We start from the raw sequence: 10,806 nt of genomic DNA, 5'->3' as shown, positions 1-10,806 counted from the left end.
AGTCTTTGACTTGTCCACCGCTTTTAGATCCGTCGTCTCCTGTATGATTTTCTTGCTTCCATGTCCGAGATCAGAGATTCAGAGCAGACCGCAGCCGCCTCAAAGGGCGTAGAGGCGGTAGGACGGCTGAGACCCGTATAATTTCTCCTCCTGCTTGGTGACCCAAGCGGGTGTCGAGAGATTGGCGTTGGCGGATGGAGTCGGCAAGCATTTGGAGGTAGGATGTTAATTTTCTTTTTCTCTTCCCCCATCAATATCTTCTTTCCTTTACCTCATTAGGCTGATTGCATCAAAATCCAAATTCCCGATCATTTTAATGTTATTAATGGAAATTTGTTCTTCAAGAAAGTCATAAATGGAAATCTTTGGGGTTGTCAAAATCTGGCGATTCGAGCATCTCTGCAACCTACTTACAAGGAAATCCATTGTGATCTTTCAAAAATCCTGAGACTTATGCACATTGTATTTTGATAGTTCGCATGGTATTATTGGATTTACTAAGAATGCCAAGAACTTAAGTTTTTCTTTCCCCCTCTTCCACTGCCAAAACATAGTGATCTTAATCGCTTTTGTAGTCACAACAGCTTATCCTCTTTATATTGACATGTTGATGCAGCCGTAGATTACCTCTGCACAAAAAGCATGCTTGAATTGAAGGTCCTTCACAAGGAATATGAGTGTTTCAGGAGGAATTATGGCTGCTGTCCACAATTTTTTGCCTGCACTCAACCCTAAATAAAGTGCCAAAACCACTATATCAGAGTTTTCTAGGGTCTTACAGCACGGTTGTAACAAAAAGAAAGATTCAGGTCTGTCAAGAAAATCCAGCAAGCATACTGAGAGAGCTAACTTGCAATCAAGTGGGAACAAGATAGCAAATCATTGAAAGAACTTCAAGAATGTACATGATTTAACCATTAAAATATTTATTTTAGTATTAAACCCAAACTCCCAACCTCCACCTCCACCCTCTGTATGTTGCTCTCCTTCATCTTGTCAGTGGTCATTCATGTCCGCATTGCTCCTGTCATCAATTAATCTACACCACCTGCTTCAATTCTTAGTTTCAGTGAAAGAAATAAGAAAGGTGCATTTGCCTAATTAGAACTGCATTTGTCAAATCGCATGGAAAGAAGACTTTTAAGTCACTTGGGGAAATCACAACCAGCCATTCATACTATATCTCACATTCATCACATGTGGCAAACTCTGGCCATATAAATCAACAAACAAGTAAAAGAAGGAAGTAAAAATGTAATAGGGAAGAAAATAGGTTAGTCATAGTCTTTTCCTATCCTCGCCCTTTCTTTATTGGGAATAATGAAATCATTTTGGTATATATATGGTATACTTAAAATTTTGTCACAGGCTGGAAGAATGTTCATTGCGACAATCTCCGTGCGATTTAGACCTTTAATTTCAAGTGAGAAAAGCGGTTATGGAGACATTATATGCTTTCAGGCCTTAGATGCAAAGTCCTTTCTGTTCAAGGTGAGTTTCCTTTCTCTGAAATGTATCCTGCTCTTGTTAATATTGCTGGAAAAAAGAATATTATCTTGATAAAAGGTTTCATCTGTGGTAGGATGAGAAGGTGGATGATATTCTCTTTTGCTTTGATAAAGTCTTCTACCCAGATCGTGCACAAGCAGATGTCTATGAGTTCCTTGCTATGCCCATAATTGGAGGTCGGGACTGATTGCAGAAATAGGTACTCTTATATGGTTTGGTCTCTATATTTTATTTAGGATGCTCATAACAAATTTTTGAATTAACCATAGCAAAGTTATCTATATAACTTTATGTCTGAAAAATATGTGCATTGTTTCTTAAAACAGATGCCTTGGATGGTATAAATGGAATGATCATGACTTATGGACAAGTGAGCTGCAGTTTAACTAAAGCTACTCATAATAGATGTTTAAGTGTACTTACCATTGTTATCCTTCAATTTTAATGTTTTTCTCATTTATATCCCTGCACAGGTTTCAGGTGCCTCATCATTTAATCACATATTTGTGTACATATAAATCCATAATTCCATTTATCTACTTTAGATAAAAACGAGTTTTGATACAGATATTCAAAAACATGCTTAGCAGAAAATCTGTGTGATGAGCAGAAGTTGTGAATAACAAGGTGTACTGTTGGCAGCTGTACTGACTTTTTGTTTTTGATCATAAATTCTAAAGTTGATATTATTAATTACTTGTATGAACTTTAATTTCCACTGGCACTGGCAGTACTCTCAAAACTTGATAGCTTTGTGTTGTTCTGAAGAATATCCTGATATTCAAATGGAAAATATAATTGTTCACCCTATGATGTGGTGTAAGTGTTGTTTTCTCTCGTTTAAATAATTGATTTACATGCCATGGCTTTTCCATCTTGTGCTTTTTCTGATTCACTGTTTCTCTTCCAAAAACCATTAAATTTATTGTCAATTTGTGTTTACATATGTTTGGGACACCCTGAAATCTAAAGAGAATCTGAAAGAGAATTAACTTGCATGCATGATAAAATTTTAAAATATGCTGGGAACTGGAATGACTCCAAGGCCACTTATGAAATGTAAACACATTTTATCTGGAAAAATATATACACGAATATTTTATTCTTGCAAGATTCCAATTTGAAAGAAAAGGGTATATATTTCTTCATATATCACTCCGAACACATAGCAATGATGAGCATGGAAATTTAAAATTTTATAGAAGATTCATTATATAAATCTGAGTTTTGATAATATGCAGATACATGAAATCAATCTTTTAATAATTCCAACATGTACTTCAGATCCCGATCGATTCCTTTTTTTCAGTAAGAAGTTACTAGAATAAGGAAAACAACTTACAAGTCCACTTGAATTTTATCAAACAAGCTATTTCAGGGGAGAGAATTTTGATAAGGCGACTTATCTCTCCATTATTTGATATTTAAGTATTTGAGACACTCTCCTCTAACACTGCCTTTTCTAGTTAATTGATCATTCTTTTGGAGCCTATGTACGGGTTGCTCTGTCAGAGTTGGATGTGTTGAAGATTACTGTATAATATTCATTTTGCTATGGTTACATCAGATTCAAAGGGATTGGTCTCGTTATTGGAATAAATTTAGTAAACACATGAGAGACAAAATTTGTAGAGAAACTTAAGGTTTGAGGCTGGTAGTCGAACTACCAATCCGAATTTGACCATAATATCATTAATTTATTCGAGAAAGAACACACATTCCAATGAGGTAATGTCCAAGAAATTATTTATTCCGATTTGGATTTTCTTACATTCAACCCTGTTGACTTTGTATGTCAATGTGATGTAAGGCCATTGATTTTGGAACGCACCTGATTTGAAATTTTAGTTTCAAAACTCAAGCCCCTCTTTACTATTGCTACATGGTTGTGATGAGAACTCCTTAGATGAAATGTGCTCTACATAGCAAGTCTTGGGCCATATTAGATTAAGTGGCAATTGTAGATTTCATGACCTGAGACGTTAGCTCACTCAAATCTCGAGTTGCAACCATTATAGCTAGTCATATAGGTGCCAAGATAGCAATAATATAAAACCCTAAACAAATCAAATGAGCGTACGGTGCACAACTGAAACCTGTAATATAAACTAAAACTGTAAGACAAAATCCAATACAACTTTAGGATAAAATCGATTGTACAAAATTGTACCTGCAAGATCACATTTGGACAAAACTATATTAATCTACTATAGAGTTGGTGCTGCCTCAACAATCACTAGATCCCTTAAAATGCAACTAATTTTTCTTGATCCTTCATTATTCACAATCTAGTCCACTCTCATCAATCACTTTGACAAAGTTTAATGATAAACAAATCATATACCTTACCATGACTCGAAGCTTACCCACATTCTTTGAGATGCACCAAGGTAGCCGTCAAAGAGTTCTTCGATTCACACTCACTGAATTGTCACTTTTCTTGAATACTGCTCTTTGGATTGCAGGGTGGGAATTCTAGAACTGCATTGCTGTGCTCTGCTCTTCAAGCCGTTCAAATGCTTCAGAAAGCCTGTCTACTCTTCGATTTGACACTAGGCATGTCTTGCAAACATTGCATGCGGATTCTGTGACAGAAAAACAAACAGATTGTCATTGTATTGGTTATGTTGCAGAGAAATGCTTTAAAGAGAAAATTAATAGCCATTGGTAGGGAACAAAAAGACAATGATGAGCAGACTACCCAAAACAACTCATGTGAGAATGTTGCAAAAGGTCAGTGATGAAAAACTTGTAATCAGGAATTATACACATTTTGCTGGATCAGCAATACCTTTATGCATGTCAAAATGTGCGGTTGTGGGTATATTTGTCTGTGGAAGAAGGGGATTTGTTGGTGGAATTGTTCATATTGGAAGCATCCATTCTGATCCTCAGTCCCCTGAAGACATTGAATCAGTGTGTGATGTTGTCACCTTCCGGACAATTTCATCACTGAAGCAAGCTGTGAAAGATTTCAGATATTTTCTACAATTTTGCAGGTTCTTAAAACAACAAAGATTTCTAACATCTAAATCTTCTGATATTAAGTTAACAAGGGAGAACCGTGCATTGAAGGTGAAGAATAATGCACTGAAGTCTGAGCACGCTGCTTCTCAGATGGGTTTAAACCATGCAAGTGCTGAAGGAATTTTATCTTTTTTTTTGGCATAATCATAATTAGCATGGTCATAGGCATTATTGTTTTTTGGTGTCTTTGTTTCTTCTCCTTATGATAAGAAGGTTAGGGAAGGACTCTTTTGGAAGCAGATTTAAATTTATTGAGAATGAGAGTATACCCCAATTAGCTGGCCCTGGAACATATTCGTTAACGCAATGTTTGGTTGGCCGAATGCTATCAGGATTCATGATTTTCATGTGTGTTTATTGTCACCATTTACATGGAGAAGACTATTTTAGGGGTTGAATTTAGCTGAATTCCTCTTGTTATTTCTGGGCTCTCTTTTGCTTTATCTTTCTTAGCTTTTTGCTAATTAGGCTGCACTTGACGGTGAGCCTTAGTGGTGTTGCGCCGTTATGGTTTGAAGATCGTGGATTTGAAACACGGAAACAATCTCTTTGCATAAGGTAAGGTTGCATCTTCTAATACTTCGCAGATCCTACAATGGCAAGAGCCTCGTACACTGACCCATCTGGTTAAGCTATACTTGCATATAGCCAATAAATAAATAAAATAGAAAGAAAATTAAGAACACTTGCATTAATAAAATAATTAGAACATTTGCCGGTGACAATTGTGGGCTCATCACCAAAAGAAATTTCAGAAGTGTGGGTCAGAGTTGGACTTGCCCAAGAATTATAATGGTCTACAACTCTACATATGCATTCTTGTAAGAGCTTCTGTATGAATTAGTATAGCTCTTAATTTAGTAAAACAAGAAACAAAATTCATGCATATTACGTTATGACTTTTAATAGTTTATTCAAGATTTAATTGAACTTTCAGAGCAGAAATAGTTAGACACAGACAACATAATATCGATAATCTCTCATATGTATATATGCTAGATGCTTAACCAGTAATAAATTAATTATTTTATTTTAGTACCTTTTTTTTATTTCTTCTCCTATAATTGTTTCTTTTCCCTTTCCCAACCTTTTCTTGTTCTGACGATCTTTTTTGCCACACCATTTCCTTTTATGCATATTGTATGGGATAAATAGTTAAGATTAATATGAAATTTGATGGAGCAAAGTTGTGCTTAAAGATATTAAATAATCACTTCAGTGTCTCATTTTGAATCAATGTGTAACACGATCATGATTATCTGAAGCAACCGTGTATAATTATAGGATCACAGACAAATAATCCCTTCCTTTTGATTGTATTAATCAAATTATTTGTGTAAACAACATGTTAGTTGCAGAGGTAACCTAATAACAATTCCCAAACATTGAAAGAACGTTTTATTTGAAGCTTTTTTTTCAATTACAAAATCATAACTATTAAACAAACAAAAATGCTATATTAACCAAGTTCATGAACGCAGTTGGATGAAAATAACTTATGAACCAGTACATGAATCGGGAGCAACGATTACATGAAACGCTAATTCGGCAGTTCAACTGACGGACAGCCGTTCAATCGCAAAACTAGTGATGCGGGCTATCCCAATGTCTGCATTAGATTCTCCAGTCTAAATAAGCAACTAAAAGGATACCAATCTTGTTTTTTTTTTTCTTTTTTTTTCTTTTTTTTTTTTTTTTTTTTTTTTTTGCTAAAGCGGGTAATTCATACAACACGGGTACGAATACACCCAATAGAGTCAGAAAACAAAAGTTCCCGCAGTGCTCCGGGCATCTCTCTCTCTCCAGACCATAGGGTGTCTCCTGAGTGGCTCGCAACATATGCCGCCACCCAGTCGGCCGCCCCATTGGCCTCACGGTATACATGCATGGCTCGGAATGTAACACACTCCCTCGCCATCTCAAAAATATCGAACAGTAAGGGGTGGACCCCCCCATAGCTGCTTGAGCCCTTTCGGACCCAGCTGATCACAGTAGCCGAATCTCCCTCTAAAAGGATAGACCGCGCCTGAAGCACTCGCCGCGCGTAACACATGCCCGTCCAAGCCGCCCGCAGCTCTGCCCCAGGTACCGAAGTGTCAAAAAAAAGGCAGCCCCCCGCTGCCACTGCAATACCAATCTTGTTTGAAAACTATATTATATACATAAGAACTTTTAGGATTTTTTTTGCCTACATACCCTTCTAAATATTAAAATTTATGTGAATACTCTTTTAAAATTGATATTTGTATGTATACCATCATAAAATACTTGTTGTGCATGTATACTTTTCTTTTTTCTTTTCTTTTGTGTATGTGCCCATGCCATCTAATACCGTTAAGAAGTCAACCGTTTAAATTAAAAATGACTAAAATACCCTTAATGCGTTAGCATACAAAAAGAAATGTTTATAAGAGTATGTATACAAATAGCAATTTTGCAGAGGTATTTATGCAATTTCTTATATTTAGAATGGTATACACATAAAAAAATTCTTAAATTTTTACATAAGTACCCTTCTAAATATTAGAATTTATATGAATACTCTCTCAAATTGATATTTGCATGCATGCCCTTACAAAACACCATGTTTATATCTTGGACATAGCGATTCAACTGACGTGATCCGCCAAAATCATATTTACTTAAATTAAAAATTAATTAAAATTATGAAATTATCTTTTTATTCCTAAAGCGGGTAATAGATTAACAATTCTTGCTAGAAACTAATATTTCAATCTCCTTTAAGAAATTTTTCAATCTCTCTAAATCTCTTTTTTTTGCTCCTCTATCTGAAATCAAAATTATTCCCTCGACACCCTTCTTCACCATCGGCAGCTCTTCTCCCTCTCTTTCGTCTGTCGGAGTTCTTGCCATTAGAATCTAAGTTCCTCTCATTGCTGCCGAAGTTTGCCCTTCATTGTATCCTTTTGAACATGAAAATGATTAGGTCCTGTGTTTAGTGCTATGGATTGATTAAAGAAAAGTATTGTAAGAGATTTACAATATTTATATTGTTGACCCCCTAATGGATTTTGATGAATACAAAACACTAGAGTATAATTCCATTTATCTTAACAATTTAATTGAGAAATTCATGTGTTTTATTAAGAATATTGTTAAGAAATGTCTAGGCAAGTTCCCATAATTTTTATGAATTTATTGAAGAATTTTTTTTCAGATGAAAGAAAAAGTTCAGGGACAGCCGAGACGTCTCCTGGTAGTCTCAGAGACGTCTCTGGCACAAACAGGAAGAACTGGCACACTTGGAGACGTCCCCGGCACCTGCCGAGTCGTCCCCACGACAGCGGAGTCGACTCTCTCAGTAGCGGAGTCGACTCTCTCAGTGGCGGCAGAAAGGCAGTTTTCAAGAGATATGCGCGAGACGTCCCCACAGCAAGCAGAGTCGTCCCCACAAGTAAAAAGGAGACTTCCCGAGTCGTCCCCAAGATAGCGGAGACGGCTCTCTCAGGGTTTTCCAGAGAATGATTTTTTCGGTGATAAGGCAGCGGAGACGTCCCCTGAAAGAGCGGAGTCGGCTCTCTCAGGGAATTCCAGAGGACATGTTTTTTCGGAGATAAAGAAGCGGAGTCGACCCCGAGACAGCGGAGTCGTCCCCATTCAAAAAGTGCAAACAAGCAGAGTCATCCCCGTAAAGTGCCGAGTCGACCCCAGACAACGTAAAAAGTAAAATCTTGTAGCCGAGACATCTCTCGTTGAAGCGGAGACGTCCCCGGAACGCCTGGGACGCGACTGACAACTTTTACAGGTTTGGTTTGAATTTCAAATATCTTTTACTTTATCTCTAACGGCTATATTTGCTTTTTGGGCTATAAAAGGGAGCTCTTAAGTGCTTCAAAACAACTTTTCACCAACCCAAAAGCTAGATCATTTAAGAGAGAAGCAAGAGAGAGAAGTTCAAGGGAGTGAGTGCATTCAAGTGAAGAAATCAAGTGCTTTCAAGCTTCCCAAGTGATTTCAAGCTCAACCACTCTCTTCCGCTCGTGCATTCAAAGCTCACACTCAAATCTACGCGATCCACATCGGAAGAATCACCATTTCCCACGCTTCCAACGGCAAAAGGATTCTTCCGGGTTCTATTGTTCATCATTGCCATATTTGCTTTTCTAGAGCTTTTCTTTTCTGTGTAAACTCTTTCATTGTGGTGCTTGTTCCAGTCAAGGGACGTGGAACAAGGGAAAGGCGTCCCAAGCCTAAGTGAAATTGGGGGTGTTAGGGTTTGTTGTGAGCCCGGTGTAAAACAACGAGTTAGGTAGTGAACTCGCAAAACTACCGTACTGTAATCTTGGATTATAGTGGAAATTCCCAAAGGTGATTTGGGGAGTGCATGTAGGAGCAGTGGAAGCTCCGAACCACTATAAAACCTTGTGTTTGCGATTGACCTTTCTCATTCCTCCTTCTTTACTTTAGTGCATATATTTGTGTGTTTTATTTTTAATTAGGCGAAAAGTTTTAAAACACCCAATTCACCCCCCTCTTGGGTGACCATCTCTGGGCAACAAGTGGTATCAGAGCAGGTGCTCTGTGTATTTCTTGAAAGACCTAACCGTCTTAGCCAAAGATCTAGATGGCAACACCCTTTAACAATGTTCCTGCCGAGGGGCAAGCAACCAATAGACCTCCACTCTTCAATGGGACAAATTATACCTATTGGAAGACTAGAATGAGAATTTTCATTCAAGCATAAGACTATGCCTTGTGGAGGGTTATAGTCAAGGGACCACAAGAACCATCACACGTGGTTAATGGCATTCTAGTTCCCAAACCCGAGGAGGATTGGGATGAGAATGATGATAGGATGGCTCAACTCAATTCGAGAGCCATGAACTCATTATTTTGTTCTTTAGATGTAAATGAGTTTAATAGAGTCTCCACATGTAGTTCCGCTAAGGAAATATGGGATAGGCTTGAAGTTACCCACGAGGGTACAAATCAAGTCAAAGAGTCCAAAGTGAACATTCTAGTTCACAAATATGAATTGTTTAAGATGGAACCTAATGAAACTATTACATGCATGTTTACACGCTTTACCGATATTATTAATGGTCTAAAGAGCTTGGGTAAATCTTACACTAACCCGGAACTTGTGAGTAAAATTCTCAGGTCTTTGCCAAAAGCATGGGAAGCAAAGGTCACGGCAATCGTAAAAGCCAAAGACCTCAACACCTTGGGGCTAGAACAACTTTTGGGGTCATTGATGACGCATGAGCTCACGATGAAGCAACATGAAGAAGAGTTGCCTAAGAAAAAGACAATCGCACTCAAGGCTACCTCAAGTGTGTGTGAAGAAGAGAGTAGTGAGAGTGAAGAAGAAAGCCAAGATGAGGACTTGGGTTTGATAGTAAGGAAGTTTAAGAAATTCATGAGAAGAAAGAAACCCTTCCCAAGAAAGAAATTTGGAGGGAGAAATGATTGGGAAAAAGAAAAGGAAAAAAGAAAGAGACCCAATCATATGCTATGATTGCAAGAGACCGGGATACATTCGTTCCGAATGTCCTCAACAAAAGAAGTATTTTGGAAAGAAGAAGAAGAAGGCATTGAAGGCAACATGGGATGATAGTGACACATCATCCTCCGAGGAAGAGAAGGAAGAGACCGCCAATTTGTGCTTCATGGCGTTCGAAGACGACGAGGTATGTCAAAACCCAACCATAAATTTTACTTTAGAAGAATTGTATGAAGCTTTTCAAGAACTTATGGGTGATTGTAGTATGTTAGGAGCAAAAAATAAAGAATTAAAAGCCTCCAATCAAAAACTGAAGGAAGATATTGAAAACCTATTAATTGAAAAGGAGAACGTTAAAAATATTAACACTACTAACCTAGAAATCAAAAATTCAAAACTTACCATTGAAAATGAAAAGGCAAAAACAGTAATTAAGGAATTAAATCTAAAAGTAAAATTCCTACTCGATAATAATACCTCACTTGCACAAAATGTTGAATCTCTTAAAAAGGATAAGGAAGAACTAGTCAAAGAAAATTTGAATCTTAAGAATGAGGTACATAAGTACAAACCAATTGCTGAAAAATTTACACAAAGCTCTGAAAAATTAAATCTTATTCTTTCAAATCAAAGAGCTGTTTTTAATAAAGCCGGATTAGGATATAAAACTAACAAGCAACAAAAGTATCTAAAGAATTTCTTTGTAAAAGCAAAAGATGTAAAAACTGAAAAACCTACATGCTTTCATTGTGGAAAGAATGGACATAAAGCCTACTCTTGTATTCAAAGAAAGATCCAAACTAACA

General features: G+C 37.1%; 1 long non-coding RNA gene across 3 annotated transcripts; it reads left to right on the top strand.

Annotated features, from left to right (window-relative positions):
- LOC103697471 lies at positions 1–4,413 on the top strand. Of its 3 annotated transcripts, XR_005508118.1 has the most exons (5): positions 1–217; positions 1,369–1,491; positions 1,583–1,708; positions 1,836–1,879; positions 1,983–2,319. It is a non-coding gene; the product is annotated as an uncharacterized LOC103697471 (long non-coding RNA). The 3 variants fall into 3 exon arrangements; XR_005508119.1 differs by lacking the exons at positions 1,836–1,879; positions 1,983–2,319 and adding an exon at positions 3,975–4,413 and having other exon boundaries at positions 6–217; XR_005508117.1 differs by having other exon boundaries at positions 6–217; positions 1,836–2,319.
- The last annotated feature ends 6,393 nt before the right edge of the window (positions 4,414–10,806 follow it).

The sequence above is a fragment of the Phoenix dactylifera genome, unplaced genomic scaffold (assembly GCF_009389715.1).
Source record: "Phoenix dactylifera cultivar Barhee BC4 unplaced genomic scaffold, palm_55x_up_171113_PBpolish2nd_filt_p 000383F, whole genome shotgun sequence".
Classification (NCBI taxonomy): domain Eukaryota; kingdom Viridiplantae; phylum Streptophyta; class Magnoliopsida; order Arecales; family Arecaceae; genus Phoenix; species Phoenix dactylifera.
Note: the sequence above shows the minus strand (reverse complement) of the source record. Positions and strands in the feature narration are given on the sequence as shown.